General features: G+C 45.8%; 1 protein-coding gene across 1 annotated transcript in view; it reads right to left on the minus strand.

The window, feature by feature from the left end:
- Positions 1-21,393, minus strand: part of TRIM24 (tripartite motif containing 24) — a 1,617,419-nt gene that overhangs the window by 1,094,246 nt on the left and 501,780 nt on the right. The gene's annotated exons all lie outside the window — the stretch shown is intronic.

Raw genomic sequence — 21,393 nt, forward strand, 5'->3', positions numbered from 1 at the left:
CTTGATCAATGTCTGTGTTGAGATATTTCTCGAAGTGGGTGAGCCGACGGGTCCCTGCTTGCCTCAGAGGGGTGTGAGAACCAATGCCTCAGCTGGACATAGCCGAATCTCTGTTTTTCCCGCCCAGCTCGAAGTCAGTTTTGCACTGTTCAAATAATTTAACCTGGTCTCCTCCGGCGAACATGTCTCTTAGTTTATGGCATCCCCTTTTGCCAGATCTCAAAGGCAGAGGTTTTATGACCATGGGAAAATTGCGGGTTGTCAAGGAGGGGGGTGTAAAATGTGCGCTCTAGATACTGCGTGGTCCCATGCGTTCCCTACCGATGAAAGTATTTGGCTGCAATACATTTGGGGGGGCTTGTCTGATGTTGGTATCCACAGCAGTCCCTCCAGGTTCCCTCTGGCAACCGCCCTGTCCATTGGCCTCCATATTTTCTCCCCGTCGTCCCTTTGCCAGTCCCTACAAAATTGATTTGTGATTTTCTGGAGAGATCTAAAGAAGGCAGGTGGAATACCCATCAGCAGCACCGTAAAGTAGTATAGGAGCTGCGGCAGTACCACCATCTTAAGGGCATTATGCGTTCTAGCCAGGTAATGGATAGTGGTCCACAGTCGTTTACATTTCGGTTTCTCCAAAAGGGTAGGGTAGTTCGTGTGGTTGAGTTCTCCCACCATTTTGGTCAGCTGTATCCCCAGATACTTTATGGTTCTGTCGACCCATCTGTATTTATGGGCCCTTGTGTGAGCCTGCTCTAATGTTTTGAGTATGTTGAGGCTAAGCACTTCGGATTTGTTTGTATTAACTTTTAACCCTGCTACCTGTCCAAAGCGGGCACGTTCCCCGCCCACCGACCTCAAGAGAGGCATCCGGCTGGGTCAATGTCAACAGCATGTCATCCGCAAATGCGGCTATTTTATGGGTGTTCCCGCCAAATGGTATCCCTTTCATATCTGTGTTCGATCTTATTGCTGCCAGAAATGGTTCTAAGTGAAGAGCGTATAACAGGAGGGACAAGGGGTAGCCCCGCTTGGTGCCCCTCCCGACTAGGACTGGTTCTGAGATTTGTCTATTTATTGCTAGGCGGAGGAGCGGATGTTGATAGTTGGCCATGACCAGACTTAGGTATTTGGGGCCGAAGCCCATCTTGGTCATGCTGGTGAACAGAAATCCCCACTCCACCCGGTCGAAAGCTTTTACAGCATCGATTGCGAGCAGGAGGGCGGGTATTTCCCTTTTTTGAGCCTTTTCGATTAGGTGAACTATCCTTCTCACATTGTCTCCCGTTTGTCTTCCTCTGATGAAGCCAGATTTGTCGGACTGTATTAATTTGGGGAGGATCCCATCTAGCCTGGTTGCCAGGATTTTTGTATTTTTGCATCAATGTTTATCAACGCTATGGGGGCGATAGGACCCACATTCCGTAAGGTCTTTGCCTTTCTTGTGTATTAGTATTACCTTCAACTCGTCCATTGATTTGGGGAGAGCTTTAGTGGATCCTATGTGGTTGAAAAGGTTAGTGAGGTGAGGGATCAGGGTTTCTTTTTATGAGTTTTGTAGAACTCTGCTACAAATCCATCTGGACCAGGGCCTTTATTAGCAGGCATGGCATTTATTGTCTGCCTAACCTCAACCCTTGTGATGTCCCCTTCCAGGTTTTCTCTTTCCTCATTGAAGATTCTTTGTAGGAGTATTTTATCTAGGTAGGTTTCCTGGCTTGTGGGCGACGGATTGTTGGAACTATATAATTTGGTATAGACGTGGACAAACTCCCTTTCTATGTCTTTGCTCGTCCCGCCTTGCTCACATTTAAATTTTAATAATTATTTTCTCCCTTTCTTCCTTCCTCAGCAAGCTAGCTAGGAGACGATCAGATTTATTAGCCTTAATGTAGTATTTTTGTCGGAGACGCAATTGATTGCGTTCCGCTGCCCTATTCTGAATGAGATCAAGCTGCCCTCTTACAGCTCTGTACTCTCTTTTAGTGGCTGTGTGTTTAAGCCGATCTGTTTTAGTCTACTTTCGAGTTCACCTTCCTCCAGTCTCAACTACCTGTCCCTTCTCGCCTTCGTTGCAATAATTTTGCCCCGTATTGTCGCTTTGAGGGTGTCCCACCATATCTGTGGTGTGGTATCATCCCATTTGTTAAGGGTTGTGTATGCCTCCATTTCCTCTTCTATTTCACAGACGAGGGTTGCATCTTTAAAGAGCTGGATCGGGTATCTCCACCTCCACAGGCAGGGCGGGCCTTGTGCTCTATTTAAGGAAAGGGTTATTGGAGCGTGGTCAGTGATGGCCATTGCCCATAGTTATATGTCCTTTGCTTTGCCTAACAGGGCCCTGGAGACCCAAATATAATCGATGTGTGAATGTGATCGATGTGCGTGTGAGTAGAAGGTGCACACGTCTTTACTCCCCTGGAGCTCCCTCCACACGTCCACTATGGCGAGATCCTGGGTCTTCCTCCTGAGATCCCCGAGGGCCATACCCGTGGCCCCTGGGGGGTCATGCTCCTATCTACGGTAGGGTCCCAGTCCATGTTAAAATCTCCCATTAGTATGATGTGGGACGTGGCAAATTTCTCCAGGCGAGTTGAGTTTTTTTGGACAAAGGCATTGTGCTCTGTATTAGGAGCGTAGAGCGTTGCTACCGTTTATGACTCACCTCTCCCCTCCAAAGCTACTGCTAAGTACCTCCCCTGGACATCCTGCTTCCCTTTGATTGTCAGGTCCACCCCGTCTTTCAGAGCTATTAGCACTCCCCCTTTTTTGTTTGGCTTGAAGGATTGTTGAGTATCCCCAAAATGTTATCCTATATGTGTCTCAGGTTTGTATGTGGGTGTCTTGCAGTGTCACTATGTGCGGTTGTTACCTCCTTATGAATCTCTCGACCTTCTTCCTTTTAGTCTGTGAATTTAACGGGTTGACGTTCAGTGATAGGAGCCTCAGTTGTTCAGGGTTAGTCATTTATGTGTCCCTCATTTAGTTCCCTCCTCCCGGCGACCCCGGGGACTCCCGCGCCCCTCTCAAGGGTTTTGAGCTATCTGCTGCGTACTCTTCGCTTCCTTTGTACTGCTCCCAGATCTTGGTCTCTTCCCATCCGCCCCCAGTAACCGACCCCCTGCCCCTGCAGGGCCCTTTTCCCCCTGGGTGGGCTCAGCTGGCTCTCGGCCCCTCTTTTGTTGTGTTGGTGAGAGCTGAGCCCTAAGACATACCCAGGCTTCCCCCATGCGTCATCTCCCGTTCACATTCCAAGTTCCCATCCCTCCTCCCTCAACTGCTTTTGAATTTTTAATGTTCTCCTGAAGCACTAACCTTATCATATCGAGCACCTTCTGTGGGTTCGCCGTGGTGTCAAGGCCATTACTCTGGGGTTGCTTGCTTTCAAGAGGTACTGGAAGTTGGGCTTTTTTGGTGTTCGGGAGCAAGCTTCTTCTGGTCGTTTCTGGGTATGGAGGGGGATGATTCCTCGCCCCCTTTTTCAGCTATTTGGACCTCACTGTGGACCATTCCCATGGTTTGCGGGGATTGAGTTGGGAGGGCGAGGTATGGGGGCTCATTGTAGGACCATCTTCCAAACCCAGGAGGGTCATCCCTTGGTCGCAGGTTGTAACTGTGTTGCCTGCCCTGCCAGTTAAAGCTCAGATCGAATGGGTGGGTCCATCTGTATCAGATCTGTTGGGATCTCAAGTGGGCCAGTACCGGGCCCATTCGACTCCTTTTCAAGAGGGTACTTTGTGCATGGTCTTGGTACAAATAGATTTGCGCACCATTGTAGGCTATGTGTTCTGCTTTCCTGGCCTTCTCGAACATACTCTCTTTGACCGCATAGCTGAGGAAGACCACCAGGACGTCCCTCGGCCTTGCTCCCAGTTCTAGCCGGCGCGGGCCCTCCCGGTGGATCCTATCGAATTGGAGATCTGCTCCTGTGTCCGAGTTTAGGAAATCGCCAAAAATGCTTGAGTGTTCATGTTAGGTCCTGATCTTGTACATCATCTGGTAAGGATTTGACCCGAATATTGGCCCTCATAGATCTATTCTCCAAGTCCTCGGCTTGTATTTCTAAGTTTTGGGTGACCACGGCCAGCGATTCCAGCAGGTTGTCAGCTTTCTTTGCGCCCTCAGTCAGTTCCTGTATGGCTCGTTCGTTGGTGTCGAGTCTCTCCTCTATTTTATTGATGTCCCTTTTTATTTCCTTTATTCCCTCAGCAAGGTCTTCCCTTAGGGTGTCCATCTGTTTCTGTGCGGCTGCCGTGATTTTGTCCACTAGCTCGCCCATGAACTGTTTGAGTGCTGAGTGCATGACCGGCCTATCTTGATCCTCTTGCCTGGGGTCAGCGGCCCGATCTTCAGGCTAGTCATCCGGGTCTTGTTCTCCGGCGGGCTCAGTCTCCTTCGCCCATATCTTTGTGAGGGATCCATCCTGCCCTTTTTTAAGGTTCTTAAGAGTAGCCAAGGTTTCTTTCATCCTGTTTCTCGACATTTCCAAGCTGGATTTGTGGAATTTGTTGTGTGTTCTGGGTGGCTTGCCACTCTGTTCGGTCCACGATTCTTGTGTTTGTGGTGGTGCGCTTGCAGTCGATGGGTATAAGGCTCCACCCCCTCTTGTGGCCCCCTCCCCCAGCTCCTCTCTTTATCTGTAATTCTTCTCCTTGATCTGGAGTCAGGGGCTCCCCACCGTTCTTGCCCGCGGGAGCCTATGCTGTGACCCGCCCGGGTTGGGGTGTGGGCCTCTTGGCGTGGCCGTTGGGGGGAGCCTTCCCTCGCTATGTTGATCCCCTATGGGGGTTATGTTGTCCGTGGATGGATATCCTCGCCCTTCCTCTCCCACTGACTTCCAACTGTTCCTGCTTTGTCCTTGTTCCTGCACTGGATCTTAGGGGTCAGCGGAGCCGTGTTTCCTCGGGCTGCGGTGTCCGTTGCGGCCGCTCTAGTATTCTTTCGGGCTAATTTGGTCTCTTTGGCCTCCCTTTCCGTTGGTGCTTCGGCTGGGGACCTGAAGCGAGTAGGACGCCCTGTTCAGCCTGCTCCCTCTGCCTTTGTTCTGGCTGACTTGAGGGGGGCTGAGGGTCTAAGTGCCCCCAGCCCCCTCTTCTGTTTACTTGCTTACATTTTTGATTGAAGAAGAGAGATTTTATCCAATAGTGCTTTCTGGATATTCGAGCACCAAGATGAATCTTTGGTGCAAGCTTTCTGTGGGGTAAACAGTGATTCTAATTCTCTAAGGGTGGCAAACAATTCTTTAGTACCCGAGTTAGCATTTGTGATTCTCTCCTTATAGGTGTCACTTTTTGTTTGGTGTATGACTGATTTCTAGATAGCAGAGGAAGACTTCTTTCCTCTCCTTCCAGGATGTGGTCAGCCACTATAGCTCTGCAGTCTCACAGGGTAAACGTAAACCTTGACAAGGTATAAGTCACACTTGTTGATTTTAATGCCATACTGCCAGCCGTTAAAACCTTTCTCACCCAGGAATCCACTCTCTTATCCCTATCAGGAGGGATGGATGGATGGGTATGCCGACTACTTGGTAGATGTAGCAGCCTGAACCACCAAACTTTCTGGTATTGGATGTTTAGTCAGATACTCTGGGTCGCTTCTGGATGGTCTGTATTTCTTTTGCAAAATTTTATTTACTGCAGCAACAGTTTCTGGTGTCTGAAGTGTGACAAGGCAAAATTGGATCTTTCTGGGGCCCTGGTCCAAGATGTCCGTCAGGTCATCTTGTTCAAAAGGAGTAGGCCTGCTCCAGCCTAAAAACTCTATAACCTTACTCATTAGTTTTCTATATAAGGAGTCTGCATGATCAGTTGGATCTAGTTCGCCAAACTAACTCAGGAGAGGCATCTAACCCACTGGCTGACTGAAGGTTGTCCTATAAATCCTTTAATTTGGACTCAGAGATTAGCTCTTCTGGCACATTAGGGGTGCCGAATTGTAGCCCAAAAGGTGGTGTGTTATCAGAGGGTTGATCTTCCTCAATGATGGCAGATAAAGACAGTATTTTTTAGGCAAAGGTTTGAAAACCATTTCCTGTACCACGACTGGTTTCTATAACCAGAAAGTTATCGTCATCACTGACTTTGAATTCAGGATTTCCTTAGTCGGCGTCGACTTCAATACTGGTGTGTCGATGGCTCTAACTGAGTCAGTGAAGTCGTCAACATTGTCGACTTCTTGTGTTTTTTCGACAGAACCCTCAATGGACACGGTCCCCAACTCATCAAAGCCCTCAACAATTTATTGTCAGATCGAGATCTTTCTCGATGCAGAACCGGCTTAAGGCTCGGTTGCAAAGGTTTTGTCTTCGACTTCGACAGGGGAATGGGCTTTCTGCTTGTCCTTTGAGGGGGTCGAGGCTGCATTCTCGAAGATTTTAAGTATCTCATTACGAAAGGCATCCCTCTTTGCAGAGGAGTCCGATCTAGTTGGACACACGATTACCTCAGCTGAGGAATCACTGGATGTCGAAGGCGACCTATGAAGCCGTTCCTTAGCCTTCTTCAAAGAAGACGAAGAATGGTGTGATAGACTTCTCGATCGAGACCGCTTAGACTTTTTAAGTCGAGAAGAATCCCTCGACTCAGTCGTTTTTTAACTCTTCGAAGGAGACTTCGAAGGCAACCTCCCCACTGCCAGTTTACCTTTACGCTCCCTGAAAGCCTTTTCCGTCATCGCTTGACAGGACACACAGTCAGAGGTACGGTACCCGGAAACCAAGAAACAGAACTGAAGCCAACAGGCACTGCGTGCGCTACTTATACTGATGATGATGTTGACAGTCGAACAGAGGCCATCAAGGGACATTGACTCGATGAGACAGCACACAGCGCCCCCGGTCGAAAAAATAATCAGAAGCAGCTGGAGAGATGATTATCATAAGATGAGGAAGACCTGGGATGACACAATCCATTCGAAATCATTTTACTCCCAACCATAAAAAATAGGGAGTAAAATACTCCCACTTCCAAATATTATCCGGAGCACTGAAACGCTATGGGGGTAATGTTTCTATTCGCTATGCAACACGAAGAAAGTTGCCCTTTCTCCAATGAACACACTTTTATGGAATATCATAGTATCATTCCTTTAGTGTCCATGTTAAGTATAACCTTGTGGTCCCCCACGCCCGCCCCATGCATTTAAGATGTTAGATGAGTTTACTGCACATCTCGCTTTGGAGGTTACTCTTCTATTCCACCTGAATATTCTAGTGGTAAATACGGCAAAGCTGACAAGGATGCACACTCAGGAGGCATGCATGGTGTTTAAAAAACTGCAAACACACAATAAAACCTACAATAAAGGAATCTTCACTCAATGTTACCCAAAGCACATCTGTTGCTGTGAAGGAAAAAAAACAGAATTACAGGTGAGTAACTTCAGAAAATAGTTCAAGTCTAGAGAGTGTGACCGTGTCAATTTAGTCTAACAGAGTTCAGGGTCAACCGAGCACAAAGACTGCCCAAGTCAGGGTCATGATGTCCCAAAGTGCATGTTAATTCTAAATGGGTGGGGAAACATAAGGTTGCCATCATAGGAAGAAAGTCTGTAGATTTAGCAGAGTTGTACAGTGGAGCCGTCTTGTAGCAAGGCCTTGCAAGCAGTGTCCCAGCATTGCAAGGACACTGGTTCCTCAGGGTCACCGTTTTTATATGAAGATTTCTTGATTGTATGTAGTTTTTTGTAATTGTACCCCACCGGCTCGGCTGGTTAAACATTCTCAGTCGTCCAGTGTGCCTGGCATTGCATGTCAGGATGTGCATGACAAGCCACATGACCACCTCTTGGCGCAGAGGAGTCTTTTTGACTTAACCCAGCTGGTACTGCTGCCCAAGGGGAGGGGGTGCTGCTCTACACACAGGTAACTCTTTTTAGATGAGAACAAAGGTGCTGGGAAAGGTTCATTTTTGCTGCTTTTGCAGCCTAATTCATAGACACACCCAGCACATTTGCTGACTTTTTTGTTGTTGTTTTAAATGGCATGTGAACTGCTTATCCCCCCCACTTGCTACTACAACTCTGTTCTGGGGACACACACTGGTCAGTCCCAAAGGCTGCCAGTGCAGGGGTGAACATATCCCCCACTGTACCATTGTGTGTAGCACTAGTACAATCCTAATGGTTAGTAATGCAGGGGGTACCTCATCACCCATTGCTTCTTTCTCTACATGTCTTTCTACTCTTGGTGTTCCCGACAGATCGGTGGCAGGGTTATCTGTGTTTTCATGTATTTTACTGGTGGACTTTTCTGAACCTTTACATTGTAATGCAAGAATGCCTTTTGTCACTATAATGGTCTATACCATTGTTAGGGAGAATTCTCTGTTTAGGCTGAATTTCCTAACCTAGTGAGTCCCCCAGCAGCTTTGCTGGATTTTTGGGGTTTACTTTTTTCTCCTGCCAAGAGTGAGACTCTTTTACCCTCACTCTTGGGCATGATTTGAGTGTGTTTCTTTGAATCTAGATGTGTTTAATGGGCTATGGGGTCTTTTACTCCATAGGGCTTCAGGTGTTTTTGTGATGTGTGTTACACAGCACCCTCAGTGCAGCGACACAGGGGTGTCGTAGCAACCCCCCAGTATAGACACCATACCCTGGGACTGACTACTGTCTCCCAGGGCATGTAAAGTCACCATTGACTTTACTAGTCTTAAATTCTGAACAGAACCAGTACAAACCATCATATTGTGGACGTACTGGCTGGGGCAATTCGATTACCCTAGGGTCTGTTAGTCGAGGGGGCACGTCCCCGTCCCCCCCTGATCGAGTTTTGGCTGGTGGCAGTGGATACTACTTTTTATATTCAACCGCGAATATTTTCCTATGGGATTTCCCATTGTTTTAGGCTACGATATTTATTTAATTATTTACGGTAGCCTCGAACATACCGCCGGTTTATTTAATTATTATTAATTCTCCGGTTGGTATTTTTTGCCAAAACTTGATTCTAAAATGGCGTTTGTGTTCTCTTCTGTGACTCCAACCCAAGTCGAGCCCTTTGTTCCACTTTTTGGCGGGCTTCTCCACAGAAGCCCTCCAAAGTGGTGCCACTCTGTCTGGGGTACTTAGGAGGGGTGTAGGGGGATTTAGGCACCCTGGACTGAGTTGCCTAGGCAACTCAAGTCACACTCCGTTCTGATTGGCCCAAGTGGTGAGCCGGCCGGCTCACCACTTAGCATGTTTGAGTGACAGCTAGGCTGAGTGAATGGGGTTTTTCTGCATAAAAGCAGGGCTTTGGGGACTGGAACTTCAGAAGTCGCCACAGGACCGAAGAATCCGACGAGGGAGAAGCTGACACCACCACCGGTGGAGCCCTGCTGGACCGTCTCACCACATTTTCCCGCCGGAGAGTCTTCTTCCTTTGACTGGTGGGGATAACCAGTTTCACCGTCTTTTCGCCTTCCCGACGTACCTCGTGGCCGCCTTGCCTGTGCCAAGCACCCCGGCAACCGGGATACCACGTTTTACCACGACCGCAAAACAAAGGTACCACCTTTAACAGGAAAACTCTGCGGCTGGTTTCTGTCCTGGTAGTGCAACGACCGTCATCTTTCCTCCAAGTCGAGATCTTCTCTTCCCCTGGACGACGACGCAACTTGCACCCACTACCAGGAACAACTGCCACTGCTGGAGGATCCTTCCCACTTAAGGTACTGTGTCCTGCCTGGCTTCCCTTGCTACCTACTGTACGGGGTAGATTTAGCCCCCAGCTTTCGAACCTGGGTTAGCCTGGGACACCCTGGCTAAACTTTCCTCAGCCTCTCTAAACTCTTTTTGAACCCTCTGCAAGACTTTCTAAGCCTAGTGTAACTGTGTGATCTTGGGCGCATTTGTGCTCTGCTCTCTCTAAGAGTGGGCCCAGCCTTTGGACTTTGGCTCACCAGTGAATTTTTCTCTTCTGCCTTGCTAACAGTGTTCCTGAATCCTAGAGTGGTGTACCTTTCCATATTCTGTCTTTTTCCCTCCCTTTCTAACAAACTTATTGGAGTGCCATCTAGTTAAGCGCTCACCTCTGTATGAAAATAAGTGGTGTTTTACAGTGACTTATCTGATAAGGAAAAAGGGGTGTATATATTATAATAGTAACAGTGTTTAGAATATTTTACAATAAGAGTGCTGGAGTGTTTTCAACAGTGTGTTTTTAAATAAATAATGATATACTTTGATACCAAAGCTCTGGTCAGTGTTTGCTTGTATTGTTGTATCTGAGTGCCTATTGTGTATACTTTGCATACTGCCTAACTCTTCTTGAGGGAAGTCTGACTGCTCAGCCACAGCTACCAGGTAATATATCACAACGGATGGGTAACCCCTACACCATGGAACTGGGGAACAACAAAGTAGCACAAAAAAACCCCAAAGGGGAAAAGGGTTCACATGGAAGAGTACTGTATTAGTTTGAGTACTCAATTTTTCATATTTGAGTACTCAAACTAATACAGTACTCTTCCATGTGAACCCTTTTCCCCTTTGGGGTTTTTTTGTGCTACAGCTACCAGGTAAATCTGGGTGGTACAGACTGCTACCAAGTGGGTTTACTGCCAACACCTGTAGTCTTAAATCTTTTGCAGTGGTCCCTAAGGGAACTGCACAGGTTTCTGCCTAACAACCATTATACCAGAATCATATCTCTCTCTGTATTGCTGATTCCCAAATCTCTACTACCAGCAGTATTAGGGGGTAAGACTTGGCTCCACCTTGTTTGTTAACATAAAACATTGATACCGCATTGTCAGTTTGGGTACAAACCTTTTTTCCCCATAATGTTCGACTGGAAGGTTTTGACAACCAAGAACCGTGAACTGCAGAAAATGTATATGTTCCCTCCCCTCTAAAAGACCATAGATTGAAGACCTCCAGGTGGTCTAGGGTTGCTTCCCCACCCCGAGTAGGAATGTGTCGCAATGGAAACATGAATGACAGGCCCAAAGAAGAGAGCTCCTGTCACTAGGTTGGCTTGGTCTGACCACAAAATCAGATTGCCTCATCTCTGATGGAATTGGAAATAATCATGAATGAGATCTGATGCTTGAGACTATGCCGGTTTCAATGCTACCTGGTTTCTTATCATTTTGAGCCTCACTCACAATTACTGCAAGGACAAAGGAAGCCATTAGCCTCAACAGCCTCTGAAGCCACCAAGTGGTGACGCACGTAGATTGTAGGAAAAGGGAGCAAGTTTAATGCAGGTCCGATATTCTGTCCACCGCAAACAGCCTGGCCTTCATCATATTCCAACAGGATCATATAAAATTCAGGTCCCAGCAGACCATTATCTATCTAAGATATTTTTATATTGCGCCACTTGCCCAAAGGCCTCAGGGCGCTCACAGACAACAGAAAACAGGAAGTGGTCAGCGGGGGAGTACAAACAAGGGAGGAAATATTAACCTTAATCATGAAGGATTTCAACTACTTGACGGAAAGGCCTAGGCAGTGAAGCAGGTGAAGCAAGATTTTGAAGTGGAGACAGACACTGAAAATGCGACCTCAGGAGCAAATCGTCCAAATATAGATATGCTTGGACTACCTATAGTCTGAGGTAGGCTGCCACCGCCAACATCATGGTCAAGAATACCTTCCTAGGCCTAGCCTAGTGGCTGGGATTGAGTGAGTTTACCTTCCTGAATTTTACTTACCTTTTTGACTTTTGTATCAAACACTGGAGTCATCCAATCGCTTAAGTACACCTACTAACTTTGCAACAGATGATTTAAGTGCACAAGGCCCCACATCATCTTAGGTCAGACTCATTAAGTGTTAGAGACATTTTTCTCTGGTTATTCTAAAGTAACTTTACTGAATTTCCTGCATCTGAGTATTTACCTGAGCTGCATTGGCACTGACTATAGAATATGTTTTCATTCTTCTCCTAAGGATGAACTTCTATACATACATATATATATATATCCAAAATTTCCGATGCAGAAGCACTGTATGTTTGAGCAGCAGTCACGTAACGGATCCCAGGATAGACAAAAAGGTTAAAAAGTAAGTTTAACTTTATTGAAAATTAATTATTGTTAAAAAATCATCCTGCCATTTAGGTATGTTCCAGCAGATACAAGGCAGTTGACGTGTTTCGCAACAAACCCGTGGCTTCATCACAATTTCCCCCCACTCCTCTGTGGGATGTTTTCCCCCACTAGTCCAGGCCCTGCAACATTACCGTGCATTGCTTGCATCAGGAACATCAGAATGGCCACTGGAAAGCATTCTGCTTGCTAAAATCACCCAGAATTGCGCAGGAAAAATCTGAAAAATAGGCCGCCATCCACTTTTGCCTATGTCAGTGGTAACACAGGAGACCACTGCCAAAACCCACCATTGGCTGCCCACAGAGCAAGGCTGATTGCAAAAAAAACAGTTGTGTGGAAATCTGTTTTTCTTGGTTGTCAAATTTGCAAAAATCATGGCTCACAAACCACCCAGTAAGATCCAACCTCCTTGTTGGGCGTTGGACATCATACTACTTCAAGAATCCACATAAATATAATGTCAGCAAGAGTATATGTTATCAGAACAAAACCCACTTTTGAAGATGGCTGCTGGAAAGAAAGCTGTCAAAAATGGGTGCAATACAGTTACTCGCCTCTATCAGACGCTGGCGATCTCTAAATCTGACAGGAGAAACTCGTGTCTCAAAAGCTAAATATGCCAAAGAAGGGATTTCCATCAAATGCAATATAGGGTGCCACACATTGATTTTCATGTTGAAAAAGACTGGAATTGAAGATATGTTTGCTGATTTTAAAGTTGAAACTGTAATTTTTCACAAGGGACAATGTCAAATTGACCATAAGGTAACCTGATTCAGCTAAAACTTCAAAGAGGCTTTCTTCCCCTGAAAACATACCACCCTTTTGCTTCCCACCAAAAGGACAGGAAATGTAATTTGAATGCTAATAAGGGGAGGAGGGGACTTTGGCCTGTTGCTCTGCTGATCTGGGAAAGAGACAATGGGTTCCTTGAACTGAATAGAAAATGCTAAATCGGGTGTGACTGACATCAACTGCCCTGGCAGGAAGAAGCCATGTGACTCTCTGACTCAGCCAAGCTTGGAGGCGGGCCAGACTGGAAATGTGGATTGGAAACTAAAGTAACTATGTTTTGGGAAAAGACTTATAAAATATTGTGCCGAACTGACAAAAATATGAAACTTAGAGATCATTAAAATGAAAAATGTGCTCACAGTTTAAAACTAATCTGGAATCTGTGCGATGTTCTGAGACTGAACCACGGAATTTTTAATGTTGTGGCTATTGTCATTATGCTAGGAACATGAAAAATTACAGGAATATGCCCCGAGGGTATGTGCATGTATGTATAAAAGAATTGTACAGATCTGAAAATGTGTAACCAACCAAAAGCGCGAAAAATTGTCATTTATGAACCAAAACTCGTAGGAAGACAAGATTTGGACAGAAACGTACCTTAGTCAATCTGTCATGTAATTATGTATTTTTAACAAGTTGTGCATATTGGAAATCTGTTATTTGGGAAAATAGGTTTTCTAAGTAAAAGCAAAGGGGAGGGAATTTTTCTGGACCCTAACCACAGCATCACTCCGACACATCATGACATCATGATACACTGTTCCTTTCTCAAATCAGGGGACAGATCCTTAGAGGGTTGGGCATAGACAATCAGCATCCCCACCCAGTTTGGAAAATGGATAAATATGGACTGCTGAGGACCCACACACACACTTTCACTCATCACTGATCTACCGGCGAAGCGCTCTGCAGAAAGAACCCATCTCTAGAACCAGACTCCAGAACCCTGAAGCAGAGGCCTAACCCAAAGAGCTGAACACTTCTCACCTGGCCTTTAAAAATCTTGCAACCTGATTTAACCCCTAAACTTCCATGGGGCCTAACCTAACTGATCCAACAGCCTGGCTGAGCTGTTTTGCTGATTCTGGCCAAAAACCCGTGCTAGAACCCAAGATCCAGATCAGTCCAGCAGAGCTGTAACCAAGAACCCGTCAGATCCAGTCCAAGAGGCCGTGCAGTCCAGAGTGCTTTGCTGAGAGCAGAACCCAGCGCCCGAGACCTGTCCGGTGGCAAGCGAAGTCCAAGCCAAATCTTTGACCAGATCTTTGACAGGTCCATTCCATTTTAAACCAGAGTTTTGAGTATTTAGCATAGAACTGTCCATAGTCATCTCTTAGTTTAAAGTAATCCATCCAACCCATTCCAACATATCCAGACTGCATTGTAGAATTTTTTCCATTCTGAATCCTTTCTCATCCACCTAAATCCTGTGAGAATTGTTAGTGTAAGCCAACCTGTTTGTAATTCAAAGCGCAATTTAATTAGAAATCTTGACTCCTTTTGAGAAGGATCGACCTCTACTAAAACCTCTAACATTTGAACCGTACGTCCTAGAAACAAAATTTAAATGTCATTTTGAAGCTAATATCCTCAGCTTATAGTTCTTTCGTAATCCTGTTTCTCGCACGCGGAAAAGTTGCAGCGATTTTGCATTTGGCTCAATTTCACTCCATATAAAATAGCCATTTCTTGCTTTCAACTTCTGTATCTAGTTTTCCATCTGCTAATCATTCTATAATTATTGTTAGTGTCTACCTGAACCAATCCAAAGCCACTCTCACTAATTCTGAATTCAAGTTAGCGAATTAAAATAATTTTAGCATTTTTCCCATCCAATTCAATCACACTTTAAAAGCAATTGACCTGTTTTAAAATCATTAATGTTCTCTCTAAGCTTGCTGGGGGGAATCGGAATTGAAACTGCAATTGTTGATTGTTATTCCTGATACCTGTGTGCCCTCATTCCATCTATTCATATTGCATATTGGGGGAGAGAGTAACAGGGGGAAAGAGTGTTCACATTGTCTTTGGTTGAAATCATATCAAGTATTATTTCTGTGTTGCCTTCTTTCCTATCATTGCATTTCCTTGAACCATATAAAGTATTCTCTGCTACATTATTCTTCCCATTCCTACTCCTAATTGATTAAAGAGATTGTTGATATGGTCATATTACCCATTGCTGATCATTGCATACATATTCATACGTGTGATATTCCGATATTGTTCATATTCATAAAAGTGTGATTATATATATATATATATTGTTTAATTCATCCAATAAATATTTTAATTTACAAAACAAACCTATTTCTTGGTTCAGTGAGACCGGGGGGATTCAAAGAGAGGGGCGTTATTATAAGGGTACATCATCCAGAATTAAAAGAACTTTTGGCATAAAAATATATAAATAAGGGTTTCCATTGGGCATCCCATACTAGGCATTGACTTAGTTGGAGTGCTGGATTGAAATCACTTACACCCCACAGTGTGCACTGCATCCTTAAAGAAGTGAATTGGTGAAAGGTGAAAAGGGGATTTGCCCCTTACCAAGACATTTCAACCATGTTGCCTAGGGTTGTAAAATGAAGAGTGGAACACAAAGGGAATGCCTTCTGTTAGACCAGAAAAGTAATCCCATAGTCGAATGATACGTATAGTATGTTGGCCAGAAGCAAATCGCATCATGTGACAAACATCGCAATCCAAGAATCGTCAATATAACCAAAGGGCGTCCATTTTTTTGAAATACCGGCCATTTGCTTTTTATTTTCTGTTAAACGCTTTACAAATATATTCTATGCTTTAGACTCGCACACAGTGCGAGGCCACGGCTTGAACACTGAAATACTAACACAGACTGGAATGTCAAACTGTGCAGAAATACATTGTTTTTCTCTCTAACTAAGTCCTTGAAGTCGAGCAGAAGCCGCAGCTAATCAGTAGCCCAGGTGCCGATTTGTCTTGCAAGCACTGTTGTAAAAAGCAGTTAAACATGATGTATATTCTCCTAGCGGCGCTCCTTCACGTAGAAGAACAAGTTACTTCTTACCTTGTAACGTTCTTTCGAAGGGATTTATTTATTTATTTATTTATTTTATTTGTTACACGCCCAAACCCTCGGGTGTCACGGCGTGGTTAAAAGACAGCTTAGCAATTAGTAAAGTTCAAAAACATTACATTCGTTCCATTACATGATATAAATTACAGAATATTCACAACATTATACAATAGCCTAAGTATTCACAGCAGTATAAGATGGATGGGGTCCTATCTTTGGGTGCTAATATTGGTTGAATAACCAGGTTTTTAACTGTTTCTTAAAGATCGTGAAGGAAGATGCTTTTTTGATATGGATGGGTAGGGTGTTCCAGTGTTTAGGGGCTAAAGTGGTGAAGCTGCTGCCCCCTGCTCTTGTGTTTTTGAATCGGGGGGGGGTCCAGGAGGAGTTTGTCATTGGATCTAAGTAGTCTCATGTCGGATTTGGGATGCAGAGTGTTGTTGAGGTAGATAGGTCCTTTTTTGGTAAGGCATTTGTGGGTGATGCATAATGTTTTGAAGATAATTCGGGCTTTGATAGGGAGCCAGTGGGCATTTTTCCTAATCTTGGATATGTGGTCTGATTTTTTTATGCCTAGAGCGGCCCTCAGGACTTTATTTTGCAAAAGTTGCATTTTGGCTAGGTTGGTGTTAGATGTGCCCAGTAGTAATACATTACAGTAATCCAATTTCGATAGGACCAGTGCTCTGGCTAGGGTGAGGCAATTTGCTGGGGTCAGAAATTGTCTGCTGAGCGCAATTAATTTAGAGGTGTAGGCCGTGGAGGAGGAAAGTACATTGATCTGTTTAGTCATGGTCAGGCTGGCATCGATGTACACGCCCAGTGTTTTTACTTGCTTTAACACTGGAATATTGGTACCGTCGATATTGATGATTGAATATTCTGGCTGAAGGGTTGCTATTTTGGCTGGAGATCCTACGATGAGGACTTCTGTCTTCTCATCGTTAAGACATAGGCTGTTTAATGCCATCCAGTTTTGTATGATGACGTAGATTTTATTGATTGTTAGTGTGTCCTGGTCATAGTTGCCTGTCAGTGGTATAAGGATCTGGGTGTCGTCCGCAAAGTTTGTGTATATGACACCCATTTCATCAAGTGCTGAGAACAGGAGCTTGGTATATGCATTGTACAGCGTGGGAGAAAGGCAAGAGCCTTGGGGTACTCCTATGGGGACTGGGATGGGGTTGGCTGCTTCTTTGCCTATGGACACTCTGGAGGTGCGGTCGGTTAAGAAGGATTTCACCCAAGCAGTGGCTGCCCTGGAGAAGTTAAACTCGCGGGTAAGTGAGTTGCAGAGATTGTCGTGGTCCACCAGGTCGAACGCGGCTGAGAGGTCCAACAGCAGAAGAATGCAAAGTTTCCCTGAATCTCTGATGGCATCCATCTGGATTTTGAGGTCCAAGAGAGCTGTTTCGGTGCTGTGGTTAGGCCTGAAACCTGATTGTCTGGTGCCGAGGAGCTGATTGGATTCTAAATGGGTTTGAATTTGGTTGTAGGCTAGTTTGTCGATTTTGAGTAAAAATGGGACCGTGGTTATGGGGCGATAATTAGTTGGAATGGTGGGGTCTAGATTTGTTTTTTTTAGAAGCGGGGTAACCCAGGCTTCTTTAATGCAGGTCGGAACTGTATTGGAGTTGAATGAGGCATTGACAAATTTGGTGATGAGAGGGGTCAGGGTGTGTGCACAGGCTTTGACTAATTTGGCCGGGACAGTGTCTCCTTTGCAGTTGGATGCTTTTAGTTTGGAGATTGTGTCGAGTACGAGGTCGTGGGTGACTGGTGTGAATTGGAAGGGGGGGTTTGAGTTGTCACTGGAAAGGGTGCAGGGAATAGGGGAGGGGGAGTTTTTGGTTGCTAGGAGTAGTTTTTTGGAATTGATTTTATTTTGCAGCATAGTGATTTTGGAGGCAAGAGCGTCTTGTATGGTGGTACACCATTCTTTACTTGTGTTTGTGGGTGTGTCGGTTGGGAGTGGATTTCCAAGTTCTCTTAGGATAGAGAAGAGCTCTTTGGAGTCTGATGCTGCATTGCTAATGCGAGCATTGTAGGAGTTTGCTTTGTGGGTGATGATAGCTGATTTGTAGAGGGTATTTGCGTCTTTGAATGCTTTGGCTGAGTCCGGGGAGGGATGTTTATTATGGACGTGCTCGAGAGAGCGTTTTTTCCTTCTAAGGACTATTAGTTCCTCGTTGAACCAGAAGTTGGATTTTTTATTGAGGCGTCTTAGTTTGGAGGTGACAGGTGCTATGGTGTCAATCGCTGTGGAGAGGCATTTGTGGTAGTACTCAGCGATGGTAGTTGGGTCATTGCTGAGGATTGAATGTGTATCTAGCAATTTGTTCAAGGTGGGGTCGAAGTTCTCAGCTGTGAGCTTTTTCGGGTTTCTACTTTCAATGGTGTCCATAGTTATATTCTTGGGTGTGCAGGGGTCGTCACTAGTGATAGTAAATTCTATGCAGTAGTGGTCTGTCCAACTAAGTGGGGTAATCGGGCCTAGAGTGATGTTGGTGTTGAGGGAGAGGATCCAATCAAGGGTTCTGCCCTTGGTGTGAGTGGGGACATTGATGTGTTGACAGAAATTCATGTCATTTAGTGCCAGGAGAAGGGCGGTGGCTTTGGTATCTTGGTTGTCATTAAAACCGAGATTCAAGTCACCAATGATGATACATTTCGTTTTGGGTTTAAGGAAGGGCGCCAGTATTAGTGGGATGTCTGTTTCTGGGTGGCTGTTTGTGCTAGGGGATCTATAGATGACCACTATGTTAATTGTGGTGTTTTCATTCAAGGTGAGTTTGGGATGTTCCTCCGACGTATTCCTTATCTTTGATAATACGTTTCCAGCTTGCTGGCCTCGGAAATTTTTTCTGTAGACGGCGCTGCGCGTCGACGTCCGCCGAGTCGATGTCCCTCGACGGCCACCGTATCGGCGCCGACGTCACCATGCCCATAAATAGCCACGCGCTGCGTCCGTTGCTCAGTTCCGTTTTGTAGCATAAGAAAAGTCATGCCTGAATTGGTTATTGACCTTGAAGGAGCGTAAGATGCAACCACAAGGGAAGTATCACTGCGGGGATGGATGGGAGGGGCGATAAGGAATACGTTGGAGGAACATCCCGTCGAAAGAACGTTACAAGGTAACAAGTAACTTGTTCTTCGAAGGGATTGTGTCCTCCGACGTATTCCTTATCTTTGATAGACTCCCATAGCAGTGGCATGTAATTGGAGGTGGGAATGAGAATGTTATGTATCCCTTTAGGGATGGACCGAATGTAATACGGCCTTGCCAAATCTGGTCTCTTGAGTAGGGAGGAATCCAGATTGTAAAATTTTGTGAATGCATGTGCGGACGACCATGTGGCAGCCGCACATATGTCCCGGACCGGTACCCCTCTTTGGAGAGCCGAAGAGGCTGAGATACCCCTGGTTGAATGAGCCCTGAGCTTTTGGGGTGGCTCTTTCCCTGCCAGTTTGTAACATTCCAGAATGGCCAAAATAATCCAACTGGAGATGGTTTGTTTTGTTATGGGTAGTCCCAACTTGTGACCAGAGTATCCTACAAAAAGTTGGTCTGCTTGCTTGATCCTAGCCATTCTGCTGATATAAAAGCTGAGAGCTCGCCTTGGATCCAGCCTATGTAGCCTTTCCTCCTCTTTCTCCGGATGGGGAGGAGGGTAGAACAAAGGTAAGGTAATTTTCTGAGTAATATGAAATTCAGAAACCACCTTTCGGAGGAAATTAGGCTTCACCTGTAGGACAACTTTGTCCTTGTGGGGGTTTACAGGAGAGAGCTTGTAGCTCGCTTACCCTCCTAGCAGATGTTAGCGCTACCAATAGGACAGTTTTAAGCGTGAGAAATCTCAGCGAACAAGAGTGAAGTGGTTCGAATGGAGTGCCCATTAGGAAGTTTAAGACTAAATTTAAGTCCCATAAGGGAACCTGGAATGGTTTTGGGGGACAAACATTAGTTAATCCCTTGAGAAATTGTACCACTAGAGGAAGTTTGAAATACGATAGTTCCTCCGCAGTGCGCTTGAAGATAGAAAGCGCTGCGAGATAGCCTTTTACAGTGCCAACTTGAAGGCCTGAGTTTGCCAAGTAGAGTAGAAACGATAAGACCGTTGGTGTACCACATGAAAAAGGGTCGATATTCTCTTCCCTACACCAGCTACAAAATTTGTTCCAACGGCAGCGGTATAAAGACTTTGTTGCTGGCCTTCTGGCCGAAAGCAACACCTCCATGACGTCATCAGGGAGATCCCAATCCTTGTACCTCACCCTTTCAGAAGCCAAGCGTGAAGGTTGAGGGTTTTGGTGTCTGGATGGAGAACCTGACCTCCCTTCTGCGAGAGAAAATTCTCTTTGAGTGGAAGACGGATTGTAGGGCAGATGGACATATCTAGAAGGTCCGGGTACCACGTTCTCCTTGCCCAATCCGGGGCAATTAGGATCATGGTTTTCCGGAATCTTCTCAACCTCCTGATCATTTGAGGAATAACAGGGACTGGTGGAAACGCATAAAGGAGTGGAAACTCCCAGTCCACTACGAATGCGTCTCCCAGAGCTCCTCTCGGGGTAAATTCCTTTGAACAGAACAGATTGCACTTCCTGTTGGTGCTTGTGGCGAACAGATCCACCTGAGGGGTTCCCCAAAGGGCGAAGATCTCTTGAAGGACTTCCTGAGCTAGCTCCCACTCGTGGGAGACTGTGCTCTGCATGCTCAGAGCGTCCGCTGTCAAGTTCTTCTCTCCGGCTAGGTGGACTGCCGATAGAGAGATTCCTTCCCGAATTGCCCAAAACCAGAGCTGCATCGCCTCTCTGCACAGTGGCAGTGATCCTACGCTTCCTCTTTTGTTGAGGTAGTGCATGGCCACCGTGTTGTCCGTCATCATGACATTTCTCCCCTGTACTGATGGCAGGAAAGCTTTCAGCGCTAGTCTGATCGCTCTCAGCTCAAATAGGTTGATGTGTAGTCTGGACTCCGATGGAGACCAACGACCGCTGATGGTCAAGTCGTTGGCATGGGCACCCCACCCCGTGAGTGAGGCGTCTGTGACTACTGTTATCTCCGGCCATGGTTGCCAAAACAGTTCTCCTTTCAAGATGTTTTCTGGATAGGCCCACCATTGAAGGTCGCGGGCTACCTTGTCCGGAATCCGTAGGAGATCTGTCATTCTCCCTGAGAATTGCGACCACTGACTTCTCAGTGCCCACTGAAGAGATCTCATTCTCAGGCGAGCCTCTGGCACAAGGAAGATGCAGGATGCCATGAGGCCTAGCAACCTCAAAAAGTCGAAGGCTGGGAGACGTTGGGCATTTTGAAACTTGGTGACCATCTGTAGAATATCTTGAGCCCTCACCTCTGGTGGCGAGGCTTTTCCCAGGGAAGTGTCCAGGACCGCTCCAATGAACTGGAGTCTCTGTGATGGTATCATCTGTGACTTCTTTAAATTGAGGGAGAAGCCCAGTTTGTGAAGGAAGTGGCAGACATAATCTAGC

Source organism: Ambystoma mexicanum, chromosome 12 (genome assembly GCF_040938575.1).
Source record: "Ambystoma mexicanum isolate Mex_15411 chromosome 12, UKY_AmexF1_1, whole genome shotgun sequence".
NCBI lineage: Eukaryota > Metazoa > Chordata > Amphibia > Caudata > Ambystomatidae > Ambystoma > Ambystoma mexicanum.